At 39.6% G+C, this 13,997-nt stretch overlaps 1 pseudogene; it reads right to left on the bottom strand.

Moving 5' to 3' along the window:
• Window positions 1-7,747: 7,747 nt before the first annotated feature.
• On the bottom strand, window positions 7,748-8,824 carry LOC140844260 (nuclear distribution protein nudE-like 1 pseudogene; annotated as a pseudogene).
• Window positions 8,825-13,997: the final 5,173 nt, after the last annotated feature.

The raw sequence follows: 13,997 nt of genomic DNA, 5'->3' as shown, positions 1-13,997 counted from the left end.
TTCTCTAAATAAAAAAAACTTTCTTTTCCCTGTTTGCCTACCTTGAGAGTTTGTGAAGTTCATTCTTCTGCTCCACGAATAAGAACCCTAGTATCAACATTAAGCAGGTCTATTTCTTTAAAAAATAAAAAGATTCTCGCTGTCAGAAAAGGCAAAGTAGGTTAGCAATGAGTTTTCAGAATTAAACCTCGTATGGTTTTCCAAAAGAAAAGAGAAATATTCTGAATTAAATCTGATTAGTACAATTAAATTATTATGCAGTAGATAATACAATGAAAGAAGCAAGCAAATGGTAGGGTTTGAATTAATGAATATAATTAACATGAACACTATACTTTTTAATTAAAACGCATGTATTTAAGGTGTACAACATGATTTGCTATACATATGCACAATGAAATGGTTGCTACAGTCAAACTAATTAACATATCATTTCCTCAGTTACTTTTCTTTACAAAAATAAGAGCACCTGAAATTTTCTCTCAGCAAATTTTCAGTCGTGAATACTGTATGATTAGCATAGTCATTGTGTAATACATTAGATCTCGACTTATTCATTAACACTAATAATACTTAAACTGTATTAAAAAAGAGTAAAATATAGAAAAAAGAGAAAAGCAAGAATGTTAGAAGTGATTTGAAAAAAAATAATTTTATTACATGGTAGCTTACTTTTGTGAGTAAAAATTGCTAGATGCTCTATTTAAGCAGAGAAATCAAAATGAACTAATATGACCAGAACACATCTTACTGCTTCTCTATCATGAACCTTTGGGATAAGTGGAGGTCCTCGGAGGCCTCATACTGTGGCTATTCTATGTCACATAGGGTACATACAGTTCCTTTATGCACCTGGTGCTAATCCACACATAGTTTCACATTTACTACTCCTGTTTTCTCCCACAAAATTGATGCTGTGGCTTACTTGAAATAGTGTCCCTACAAATAGCCTTCCAGAGGGAATTTAGAAGACAATAAGGCTGATATTTCTATAGATAATTGGATCCAGTCTTCAGAACTTGGTGAAATCAGAAGTCACATGGAAGCTCACCAGTTGCTTTCATGAGGTGCTGTTTTATTTTTTTTTAAAGGAAAAAGCCCGTAATTTAAATAAATATTTGGATGCTTGTGTATTTTGACCATCACAATGGAAACTTAACATCTAGAAATCTCTTCCTGTGTTAAAAGACGTTTTCAAACCTATGAAAATCCTATTAGCCATGAGGACTATTAGATCAGATTGCATTGCTTTACATTTATCCCATGCCCTTAGTCAGAGGATACCTTCATCTATAGCTTCTAGTCTACAGTTCAGTAAGCAAAGGGCAGAGATGAGTGTTTACTCAGATTTGTTTTCCCATTCTAATGGCCTGTACTTCTAGAAACACTAACACTAACATTTAGATGCCTGGCCTTTGTGCTTATTGTATAGTGCTGTAATTGTCACAATACAGAGATTTATGGCTACCAACATGGTACCATGCCACCTGGATTGTTGGTCACTGGCCCCTTTGGGGGCAAGAGTTGTGGCAAGACCTATGGGCCTCTGGTCAGATTAAGACTGTTACTGTAAATCATGTGACTGACCATTTGCCTTTGGCATCCCCAGGGAATGATGAAGCAGGCACATTGGCACAGGTCTGTTGGCTAGAAGGAAAGCCTGCCTCTGATGTGGCCCAATGGTTCTATCAGCATTTGTTGCACTCAGGGCAAAAGACAATGTGGGCTGTAGCCCATCAGTGGGGCCTGATGTTGACCTTTAAAGAAGTCATCTGAGCCAGAAAGGAGTGCCTTGTGCGCTCCAAGAGGGACTTACCCTGAGTCCTACAGCCACATGGGACAATAGTAAGTGGGCCAATACCCCCTGTCAGGTGGCAGATAGACTCTATTGGGCCACTACCCATATCAGAAAGATATCAGTATGCCATGACTTACATGGATACAGTTACTGGACTATTGGTTGTTTTCTGTGCACATTGTGCAGATCAGCAAGCCACCAAGAGAGGCATAGAGCATTTCTTTGTAGCCTATGACTGGCCATAGGTGATTGAGAGTGATTCAAGACACCTAATTTACTGGACATACATTACAACAATGTGTACAGCAATTAGGAATAAAATGGAAGTTTCATATACTATGTAACCCTCCTGGGGCGGGCATGATAGAAAGGTACAATGGTTTGTTGAAATCTGGCCTGAAGATGGACACCCAATATCTATATGGCTGGTCAGTTTGCTTATGGAGAGTGCTATGGTGTTTAAATGAGAAGCTCTGAAAAGGAGCCTTGACCCTGTGGATATGGTCACACACATTGCTGCCTCTCCTATACAACTGTATATGCAAACCAAAGAGGAGTTACTGAAGACAGGATATGTCCAGCAGAGTAACCTTGTGTTGCCAGTTCCTACTTCATTAAACCCTGGAGACACTGCTGAAGGGACATGGCCCTGGACTTTTCAACACATAGACCAGCGATGGCTGGTCTTTCTGGCTTCCTGAGATAAAGGACTGGAAGCTGGCCTCATGTGTATTCTGTAGTAACAGCAGAGTGGCCCCCAAAGATCAAAGATTGGTAGTGTACCTGAAATGTCTGGGAAGTAAGAGCATCTTATGGGAAAGTTTTATTTTATCTTCACAGCCAGTGCATATACCTCCCCTAGACCTATATATTGACTAATCTGTAACTCCCACAGGGAGGGGGCTGAAATTCTGATATACCAGACCAGGACGAGATCCCAGGACCACTCTCTTGCACATATCCTCCCTGACGGACAAGATTTGCCTATGTGGTATCATTAAAACATGTATCTTATCACCCTTAAAGTTATTTTCTTCTTCAGTCCTTGTGGCCTGGATGCATCCCCTGGCAGCAGCTACCACATGATGATTGCTCTGAGCTCCCTACCTGTTCAGCTACTGACTGCCTGTGGAATGGGTGAGCTATGGGCTTAATCTGAATAGGAAGTATGAACCTAGCTGCATCCTCCAGCTTGAGGATTATCATGATTTTATTGCTGTTGCTATTGAGTGTCATTAGTCTTATCACAATGCTCCAGTTTTCTCACACAGGGGCCATTGTGGAAATGGGGAATATGTAGATTGTGAGGCAAGATTCCTGGAGGGGTGGGCTGTGGGTAAAATTGCAACATTTTCAGAATCTCTGGCCTGGCTTTAGTGCATCTGCATATCAATAGGTGTCTCAAGGGGTGGAGAAGAGTGTCCATCTACATATCAATAGGAAATCACAGGGTGTGTGAGGGTTTATCTGGCCTGGAGAGGATGCGGGGAGCTCTCTTCTGCTGCAGCCTGATCAAGAGAGAGTCCAGATGACTGCTTGTAAGAAATAAAAGGGGTTCTTAACTTTATTTTTCCCTTAGACTGATTTTGGCTTTAGAAAGTTATTTCTAGAGGTATTTTGCTCCAGGATTTTCACCCAAGGGTTACAACTGTGTTGTATGGTTTTGTGAAAAATCATAGAATACTTTTAGTACTTTTGTTTTTCTGAATGGGAAAACTTTTTTCATTGCTAAAAGAAACTTGTGATTTTTAATTCTTTTCAAAGAGCAATTCTTTTTTAGTAAGCACAAAAAGTAGAAAATGAAGCACATGAATTAACTTGTAAACTCAGTTTTTAAATCATAATATTTTTATTATAATATATGATCAGTGAGGGGTCCTGGTGGGGAGTAAGACTTTTCAAGATAAGATGAGCATTATTTTTATTAATTAATGGTAAAGCAAGAGAGCTTATGTAATGTGAAAATGAAACATTAACCTACATATGACTTACAGCCTTGAGATCAGAAAGACAAAATGCATCCGTGAGAAGTTGTAAAATGCCACCTTCTCCTCACACTGTAAGCACGCACATACCACAGATGAAAACAACAATCACAACAATGTGACAGCCTGCCAAATTGTTACACTGATTTTAAGGTTTCTAATTCCGTAAGTCTCACTACCATGGGTAGAGTTTCGTTTGCATTTGTGATTTCTAATAAAAAGCTTTTTGTACTGTACTGCTCCTGGGTATATATTTATTTATTCCCTTAGATCTTCACTAGGCTTTCCCTAGATAATCACCTCACTCGTTGCATGAACTTCCAAGGATCTGAATCTTCTCCTTTGCCCTATTCCCTGAAGCTGGTTACTGATGGGGCATTATGTGTGTTGGGCAGGGGTTGGGGGCAGGGAGAGTTGGTTGATAACGTCTCTGTTGCAGAACTGATAACAAACTTGGAGTCAATATGGACCATGCCAAAACTCTTTAGGCAGCACCAGGAAGATGGGATTGGTTCATAATTCCAAAAAGTTTCATGAAGTTTCTAGTGTCTTCCCTAAACCCCGCATTCCTTTGCCAATATACATATAAACTGTTTCTCTGCCTGATCTGGTAAAGCAGACTGGGGAAACGTTCCCTGCCTTCTCATTGTGTTGCCCTTCTGATAATAAATATTTCTCTGTTTCAAACCTGGTGACTTAGAGATTGGCTTACTATGCATTGGGAATGCAAATACAGATTTGGGTGTTCAAGAAAATAACCTCTGTATCTAAATTTTTTTAATTGTATAAATCTAAACTGAAATACATTCATTAAAAAGAATAGGTCTATATATTGCTTGGAGAAGGTATTCTTCTCCCAAGAGATTCTCATGGTGATGACAGAGATTTGATTTCCACATTTAATATGTAATAATTATAGCTGTTTCATTTACTGAACAACAATTGAGTACCTATTAACTGGGAAGGCAGTTCATCTCTTTTGGAAGTTGGTTTGCCTGGATTCAAATGTCTCTTCTGTAATTTAGTAGCAATGTAACCATGGGCAAACAAATGGATTTGTCTCTTTCAATCTCACTTTTATACCCATAAATTGGAGATAACATTGTAGGGTCAAGGACAATCTGCCCCAAGATTCACCAGTTTGGCAGGCAGATTATGTCAGAGTTGAAAACAATAAAGGCCTGAAAGACTCAGAAAGACACTTTGACATTCCTCTCTCTTAACTGCATACAAAGAATTCAGATGGAGGAAATGCTACAGGAGGAGAGATATCCCCAGACATAATTACATTGTAATGTGAGCCTGGCATGGTGGATGGGGAGGAATGTGGCTAAATTCGTTAAAATTCCTTTCTAAGTTGTATTATTTCTGTGTGTCCCAGGAAACATTTGTTTCCCAAATCTTTACTCTTTTATATCCCTATGAATTGCTTCCCTTTGCTTCTAAAGTCTCAGACCCCTACCCCATTCTCCTTAGTTCAAGATGACATATACACCTCACTCTCCCTATATTTGGAATCTACATCTATAAATTCCCTGAAGGTGCATAATTAAACCTTGGTTTTTGTCCTGTTAATCTGTCTCCTGTCAATTTAATTCCTAGACCAGCTTGATATGAAGGGTAGAGGAAATGTTTTCCTTGCCAACAACAAAATATTTTTCAGGGTTTTAAGGGTGAAATCATCTTCCAGGAATTAGTCCAGTAGTTGGTGCTTTAGTCAGTTTGGACTGTTGCAACAAAGATGTGTTAGACTGGATGGTTTATACAGCAAACATTTATTTCTTGTGGTTCTGGAGCCTGGGAAGTCCAAGATCAATGTGCTGGTAGATCCTGTGTCTAGTGAGAACCAACTTCCTGGTTGCAGATGGTTAACTTCTTGTTTTATTCTCAAATGACAGAGAAGTCAGAGAGAACAAGCTCTCTGAAATCTCTTCTTAGAAGGACACTAATTCCATTTATAAACACTCCACCCTTATGATCCCATGTCCTAATACCATCAGATTAAGGGTTAGGAGTTCAACATACATATTTGGGGGGTGGGGGAAAACAAATATGCAGTTCATAGCAGTTGACAAATAGTAAATGCTCTATTAATGTAAGTCTGTCTGGTTCTTATTTTCATTCTAGCTTATTATCATGTACCAGGCTTTATTTTGTGTTGGCAAAAGATGAAAATAGAATTCTTAGCCTCAAAGAAGCATCCAACTAGTGCATAAACCCACACTTTTATCTCATGAAAATAAACCAGCAATCACAATATGGTTTGATGAGTGCTGGTGTGGAGTGATGGATGTCTGCTAGTGTGTTATAGGGACACAATGGCATCATATGAATGACCTTTGAGGTATTGGCAGAATAAGAATTACATCATAATCCACACTTAGCACCCATACTTCTCTGAGGATTTAATCCCTTCTTATACCATTGGTCATCACTTCTGACATTTCTCACTTAGGACCATCAGTGTCTCCTTCCTTCTAGGAGCCATCCTAGTAGTGTGCCTGCAACCTCTCCCTGGTCCTTGCTAGGTGATGCATGCTGTACATGAGGAGAGTGCTCCCAAAGAGACAGACTTCTCTCAGCCAATTGAATACTCCACTGCCCTCGATCTTATACCCTCAGGATCAAGTCCAGTGTATGCAAGGTCTCCCTGCTCTGGCTGCTAGCAGCTGACTAGGTTTTGCAACTCCATTAGTATGTAGTCCCTTTCTTCCCTATCAGGCCCAGTGTGTCCCTGGCTGGGTTATATTGTAAGTTAACTAAAGATTTGGCCTAATGGTCTACATGGATTTATGCTTTCCAGTGGGGGAGTGACCTCCACATCATTTGTGGAGTTGGAAGGAGTTCTTGGTCATCCTAGAATTCCACTTAAATTATGACCTACTGCTCTTCCATGAGGTTTCCATGAGGTTTGATATTGATTTGTTCTCTACCGTGGAAGGTTTACTTTTCAACTTTTGGAAAAAGATTAGAATATGTCATAAAGCTGATAATTTATACTTAACATGATTTGCCTTATTAAAAAGGCATTGATAATTATAAAGAAGAAGAATAACATTTGATTTTGATAAAGATAATAAGTTCTCTATGAAGATTAAAAGAAAATGAACAATTAAATAAGATTTTTTAGCATAAAAATTACTATTTCCTCTTTTAAGTGAAAAATTAAAATGTGTAATGACCCCTTGAGAACCTTTCTAATAAGGAATGATAACATGTTTCTGTCATTTTTCAAATTGCTGTGTTTTTGACAGCCAAACCTTGTTTTTTTGACTCTAAGTAAAAGCACAAAAGCCATTTATTATTAAAGGAAAACAAAACATACCTGGTACAGATCACTGTTATAGCTTTAAGTTTTCTTTAACTAATTTTGTAATTATAAAAAGTGTTTTAAGATTTATTACAACTCAATCAAGGAACTGTTGAGAATCACAGTTGCTAGTATTTTTAAATCAGAATTAAGCACAGTTGCTGGCCATTTTCTTTTTCTTTTTCTTTTTTTTTTGCTGTGGCATAAAGAGATGACTTAGAAGTTGCTGGGGTCATTCACAGCTCAGTTTTATGAACTGATGGGCAAGACAGCTAAGTTTAATGGCCTGAGAGCAGAATGAGTTCCTAATGGATTTTTTTCCCCTCAAAAAAAATCTTTCAATGTGGAAACAATAAATTTCACAGAAAAAAAAAGGTAAATAACAGTGTATATGACCTCACAGAAGAGAAAATGAGTAGTAAGTTCTGAATACATATTTTAGGCATCAGGAAAGGGAGTTTTCAATTGTATTGGCCTAGGTTCTTAAGAAAGTAGACCCTGAGTTTAAGATAAAAAGTTTAGATAAAGCACCTTTATTTGGGTGGTGTAAGCTCAGACAATTGGTGATGGAGGAAAAGAAAAAACTAGGCAAGGCACAGAAAGATGAAATACGATGTGATAAGCAGCTTTACAGAACTGATCCCTTCTCTATGGATTGTTGAGAGGGCAGGAGCACCCACCTGGAGGCAGGGGTGTTCCACACTGAGAGGCAGCACATCTGGGGCCTACAACGGCAGCAAGGGGCCCAGTCCAAGGGGAGGAGTTCACTACCCCTCTATTAAACAAAGGCGAATGCCCTGATTGACAGAGCTTTGCGCTGTAGCCGATTATCAACCCAGTTATCATTCCCTGGAATACAGGATTTTCGTGATGCTTGGAACTCCGGAAAATCCCTGCAAGCTGTTAATTTTGATACGAATGCTCCTACTACCTTCCATAAGAGATCCTTCCCCATGTTTAGTGCCGATGTACTGGCAGGAGGAGTTAGTGGGCTCATACCAAAATGGTTTGGTAGAGCTTTTGCTGTAGGAAAACTGTTTTCTGTTCCTTTGGCAACAGGAGTGGCTGGCAAAGAAAGTGACACTTGCACAGCAGAATCCCTCTTTTCAGAGTCTAGAGTTTGCTTTCTGGTCAGTTCTTCTCTGTCCCGAGCTGCTAGTTCTTGTTTTAACTCTCTTACTTCATTCTTTAACCTCTGCACAGAGGCCAATGAAGATTCCATTTCATCAAGTTCACTTTCTAAGTATGCATTTCTTTCGAGGGCCTCATCTAGCCTTTGCTCAGACTCTTCCAGGGAAACTACTGCTGCCCTTTGTGCGCGCTCCAGGTCATCCTTGGCTTGCTCCAGCTCTCTCACGTACTTCTGCAACTGCTCCTTAACCACCCGAGTCTGATTTAAATCATCCTCTAATACTGTGACCTGCTTGTAACTTTGTGCATGCTGATGTTCTAGCTTCTCCTTTAATGCCTCCACTTCGTATTTCGGTCTTTGGTTGTCAGCTTGCAAGTCTCTCTTACTTTGTTCAGCCAGTACTAACTGTGCCTCCAACTCTGCTTCTAATTCTCTGCTTCTTTCCTGGAATTCAAGTAGCTCATCCAGAGTTTCCTGGAAGCTTTGTTTATACTTGAAGGAAAGTTCCTTCCAGAAAGCAGTTTCCTCCTCTAAACTAGAAAAACATGGTTTATCTTCAACATCCATAGTCAAGAAAGTCTCCAGCCTGTCAAAAGGGCACGGTCAGCACCTCTCGGCAGACGTCTCCGCTAAACAGGCCTGGATACGGACACCCAGCAGCTCAGCAACTGCTCTCCTCTCTGCAGTCCCAAGCTCTGAGCTCCACTCTGCGCACTCAAGAGTCCAGCTCCTCCCAAAGCATCAGGGGTTGCCAGGGAGACATTCTGTGACACAGTGGGTGGGGTTCGGAGCATGCGCACTAGGGCGAGGGCAGCCAGGGCGGGGCTGTGGCGGGGAGAGCGTCACAGGGGGCGGTGTCAGGCCCACAGAGCTTACATCAGCCTGACAGAGGCCTTGTGCACAGGCGCCCCCAAGCACCGTGATGGACGGGTTTGGGCATGGAAGGTTTCCCTGCACACTTTGCCACTCGGGAATGTGGCGCCACCGTGGATAAAACTCGGCTTTCAAATTCCTTCAAGTGTTTCAGTGTTCTTGTTCACGTAAGATGAATCTCGTGTGAGATTTCCCGTCCAAGTCCGTCCCCAACCTCCGCATAGAGTATAAGCGGTGTTCAAGCGCCCCCATCACTCTCTCACAAATACCTGTGTGATTTATAGCAGGTCCACTAGCTGAAATTTTTTTTTCTTCTGCATGTTATTTATTTATAATTTTTTCAAAATTAAGGTATTATTGATAACACCCTCTTGTGAAGGTTTCACATGAAAAACAATGTGGTTGCTTCATTCATCCATATTATCCAGTCTCCCTCCTACCCCATTGCAGTCACTGTCCATCAATGTAGTAAGATACCACAGAGTCACTACTTGTCTTTTCTGTGCTACACTGACTTCCCCATGATCACCCCCACACCATAAGTACTAATCATAATACCTTTAATACCCCTCTCCCTCCCTCTCCACAGGGCCTTCCCAACCTTCCCCTTTGTATCTCTGACTGGAATTCATTCCTGAATTCTTGAATATCTTTCCGTGACTCAATTAGCATGTTAATCATTTTTATTTTGAACTCCCTTTCAGGAAGAGTCACAAGGTCCTTGTCATTTAAATCTTTCTCTGGAGTTACATTAATTTTACTCTAGACCAGGTTTCTTTGGCATCTCATATTAGTGTATGGTGCCCTCTAGTGTCCAGAAGCTCTACTCTCTGGAGCTGTTCAGCCCCTGAAGCAATGTCGGGGGTTGCAGGGGAGCGGTATTGGTGCCTGAGGGGTGGAAAGAGCTGTTCTCTGCTTCCCGACTGCAATGCCTGTCTCTACTGCCTGAACCAGCGGGCTGAGCGCACAGGTATAAACTTTTGTCCCAGTGCAGCCAGATATGGATCCCTGCTTTCCACAAGTGGCTGGTATCTCAGTCTCTCCAGGAATTCTTCCTGTCTTAGTTTTCCAACCCTGTAATCATGAGAGTATCAGAAAGCACCATGAAATGTAGATTTGTGCTCCCAGAGTAGATCTCCAGAGTTAGGTATTCAGCAGTCCCAGGCCTCCACTCCGTCCCCGCTCCAATTGTCCTCCTCCCACTGGCCGGTTAGCTTGGGTGGCGGGGGGAGCGGGCCTTGGGTCCCGCCAGGCAACTGCTTCGGTACCTTACCTAGTTCTGTGAGGTCTGCTCTTTTCTCCAGGTGTATGCAGTCTGGTGCAGTCCTCTTTCCTGTTGCTCAGGATTAGTTGTATTAATTATGTTTTTGTATTATATGCATTTTTAGGAGGAAGCCTCTGTCTCACCTCTCATGTCACCATCTTTAATCCCTAATGGATTTTAAAAGTTGTTTCTAGTTTCTGAAATAATACCTAGTATTCTCAGATGTGGTGACCTTTTGAAGTAAAGTAGAGCAGATACTCCATAGCGACCTCTGATCATGGAAACAAATAGACAACAGAAGCAAAAAAAATTAAATCCATTTTACGTTGTCATACAAGTACCGGCAGATGGAAACTGATTATAAACATAGACATGGTATTTGGAAAAATACTTTTATTAGTTTTGGATTCCCAGAATATTTTTATTCAAATATCCACTTCCAAAATTCTTTTATTATTCAAATAATATAGTGACCAATATTAGTAAGTTGGCACAGACATTATTTTCTATTGGTTCAGTATTTCCCTTGTACTTGTGTTTAGTTAAGTACATTTCAAGTTCACATCCTAATAGAAATGATGATGTTGAAAGAAATGGTGCTGGGGAGAAAGTCAAGGCTCCATTAGGAAGTAACCTGCCCTTAATGGGACACAGGGAAAGAATACACATGAAGGCCCTTTATCATGTGTCTAAGGTTGCAGAAGTTCTACATAATGTTGTTAAATAAAACATGCACCTTCCTTCATGACACTTTATCTTCATACTGGCCTGGCAGATCAGTACATTATCTAGAAATGTTGGACTTAATGAGTGTCAACAGAATGGCCCAACAAGACAAGAGCTGGTCTACAATTTTCCCTTCTTTTCTCTCCACACCTGATTCCACCTTGTACCAGATGGGGCCTGTTCCTCAAACATGGGCACACTCTAGTACATGGCTCTGCCACATCTCCTAAACAGGGACTTTGTGGAAATTCACTGGGAATGGAGACTTACTTACTGGTGACACAGTTCACTCTTGGGAGAAGGGAGCTTGGAAGAGGCTGTTGCAGGTCCCAGAAGAAAGTTCAGGGTCATTTGTTCAGGACATTAGATGAATCCAAGGATCCTGAGAGTGATCTAGACTGTGCTCTCCCCTTGACCACACAGTACTCTCTTCCCTGGGTAAGAGTATGACCAAAGTAGAGCCAGTATGGAACCTTCTAAAATGGGAGCCTTATATGCCGGAACCTTACATGCTGGTTTTGGAGTTTGGATACCTTCTTGAAAACTAAAGAAAACTATGGAACACTTAAACAGTGGATATTTTATATGCAGTTTTTCTTTTTACATACCTATAAACAAGGGGAAGACATAAATAAGAATACTTTCCTTTCAAGGAGAAGCAATATTGTCTATTCTCAAAACTTTTCAAAAGGCCTTGTTCATTCAAGTGCCTCATGATAGATATAATTGGAATTGGAAAGCTACTAATAATGTGTCCATGACCATTTTTCATGTGTAATATTCAATTTATTTCAAGTACCCCAAACAATTATTCTGAACTGCAGGTTTAATCCTTCTAATGAGACACCCTAACAGTGAGAGTAACAGAGGTACTTCAAAAGTGATTTGTGTGTTTCTATGCTAAGTCTCCTACGTCAGCCCCTAAAATTATCTGTTTGCTTTGATATAAAGAGTCAGGAGGGAAGAGAGACATGGAGAGCTTCATAGACATAGATCTGGAAGTGGAATCTAGGCAGCCTGGTTTAAAAGACAATGACTTTAGTGCTCCTTATCCATCCCCTAAGGACGCAGTTTAAGTTCATATACCAATCCCCAAGCAGTTCTTCTCTGAAAAATGATTCAACGGATATGGTCACCAATACCAAATAAATATAAGAATAATGGTGAGTGAAAGTTAATTTTGATCTAATATAGACAATTTTAAATATAGTGTGCTTGTTATCTCTGTCCCTAAGGATTGGAAAAAAATTATCATTTTAAACACCACACATTATAGGCTAATGCCTTCAAATTTTCTTTAAATTGATATTCCAGTAAAGAATGATTTGACCCCAAATTGATCTCTAAAATAAAGGTTAAAAAAATTATCTTCACTGATTCCAGGAGTTTTTCTGTCATTCCATCATTCCTGGGAATGTAGATGTTGAGCCATTTGGGGGTACATGGTGCAGAGTGGAAAGAATTATAGAGATGGCTGAACCCAAGTGCTGGGATCCTCATTCACACACCACGGAATATAGAAAAACTTGTACTTTTCAAAAATATAATGTTTGAAGCTCTCACCTGCATTGGAACACTGGGTTCTAATGAGTTCTTTGGGATATATGTAGACAGAGGACTGACCTATGCTGGGAATCCTAAGTGACCTACTTGAAAAGGAGACTTCCTTGGTCCATAACCTCTAGGACAATGGTGATTAACTTTGCATTGTTTCTAAGCCTTAGAAAGGGTGATGAAATCCATAGACCCCTGAATCAGAAAACACGTACGTACACACACTCACATTTCCTGCTCAAAATTTACCTACGTGACTTAGATGTCCTGGGACTCTGTTTCTTCAACCATGGGACCTACAGTCCTTTAACACTAGATAATCTATACATATTAGACATTTAATAACTATAGGTAGGGCAAATCTTAATTTTCCTCAGAGGAGTGAATTGGGGAGAGGAGGTTATGGTTAATATTACAAAATATAATTCTTTTCTTATTTTCATTTAAAAAGTAAATCTCTTCAGTAAAGGAGTTTTTAGCCATCTTAGAATTCCAATTTAATTACAAGTTACTGCACTTCCATTAAGCGCCCTTCCTTTATATACTATTATGAGAAACAGTAACTTAGGGTTAAGCATACAGTCCTTTATAATCAGTTTGACTGGGTTTGTTTCTCTTAACCTCTCTGCATCTCAGCTTACCTATAAAGTACAGATAGTACTAGTACCTAGTTCATAAGGCTGTTATGAGTAGTAAACATGATTCACATGTGAAACATTCAGCAAAGTATCTGACACAGCAAACACTCAATACGTGTTAGCTATAATTTTTTATAAGAAGAACGTTTATATGCAAAATACATTCTGTTTTAACAGATATATATTTAAGGGAAAGTGACCATCAGGAAATATAATATGTAATGTTAAGTACTGATATGTACATTTGGACTCAGAAGCAAAATTGTAATGGGATATTTGAGTAATATATACAGACTATTTTTCTTTGAGGCTGGGCAGGTCACAGTGGGTGGAATGAGGTAGAAGATCAAATTAGTAACCAATGTTTGATAAAGATATATTAAATGTCCTTGATAAGCAATCTTAATTTGAAAGTTTTAGCTTTCAAGCAAAAATTTTGGGATGTTTATTAGAAATGCAAATTTCTTCCCTTTTGAGGTCTCTAGACCTCATTTTCAACTCTAGATTTCCCAGATTTAAATTCAATAAATGGAGAAAGAAAATGAGTCTTGCTAGTGAAACTGGGGATAATGTGGCAAAATTTAAATGGAAGAATTTTGGAGTGCTGGAAAAACAAAACTTACACTGGCATTAACACAGCTATTTCTTTTCCATAAAACTTCTTATATTCTCCTTTTCTACTTTAAAATTATAATTTGAGGAAAAATTATCAGTATA

The sequence above is a fragment of the Manis javanica genome, chromosome 11, assembly GCF_040802235.1.
Source record: "Manis javanica isolate MJ-LG chromosome 11, MJ_LKY, whole genome shotgun sequence".
NCBI classification, from domain to species: Eukaryota; Metazoa; Chordata; class Mammalia; order Pholidota; family Manidae; genus Manis; species Manis javanica.
This window is presented reverse-complemented; position numbering and strand designations above follow the sequence as displayed.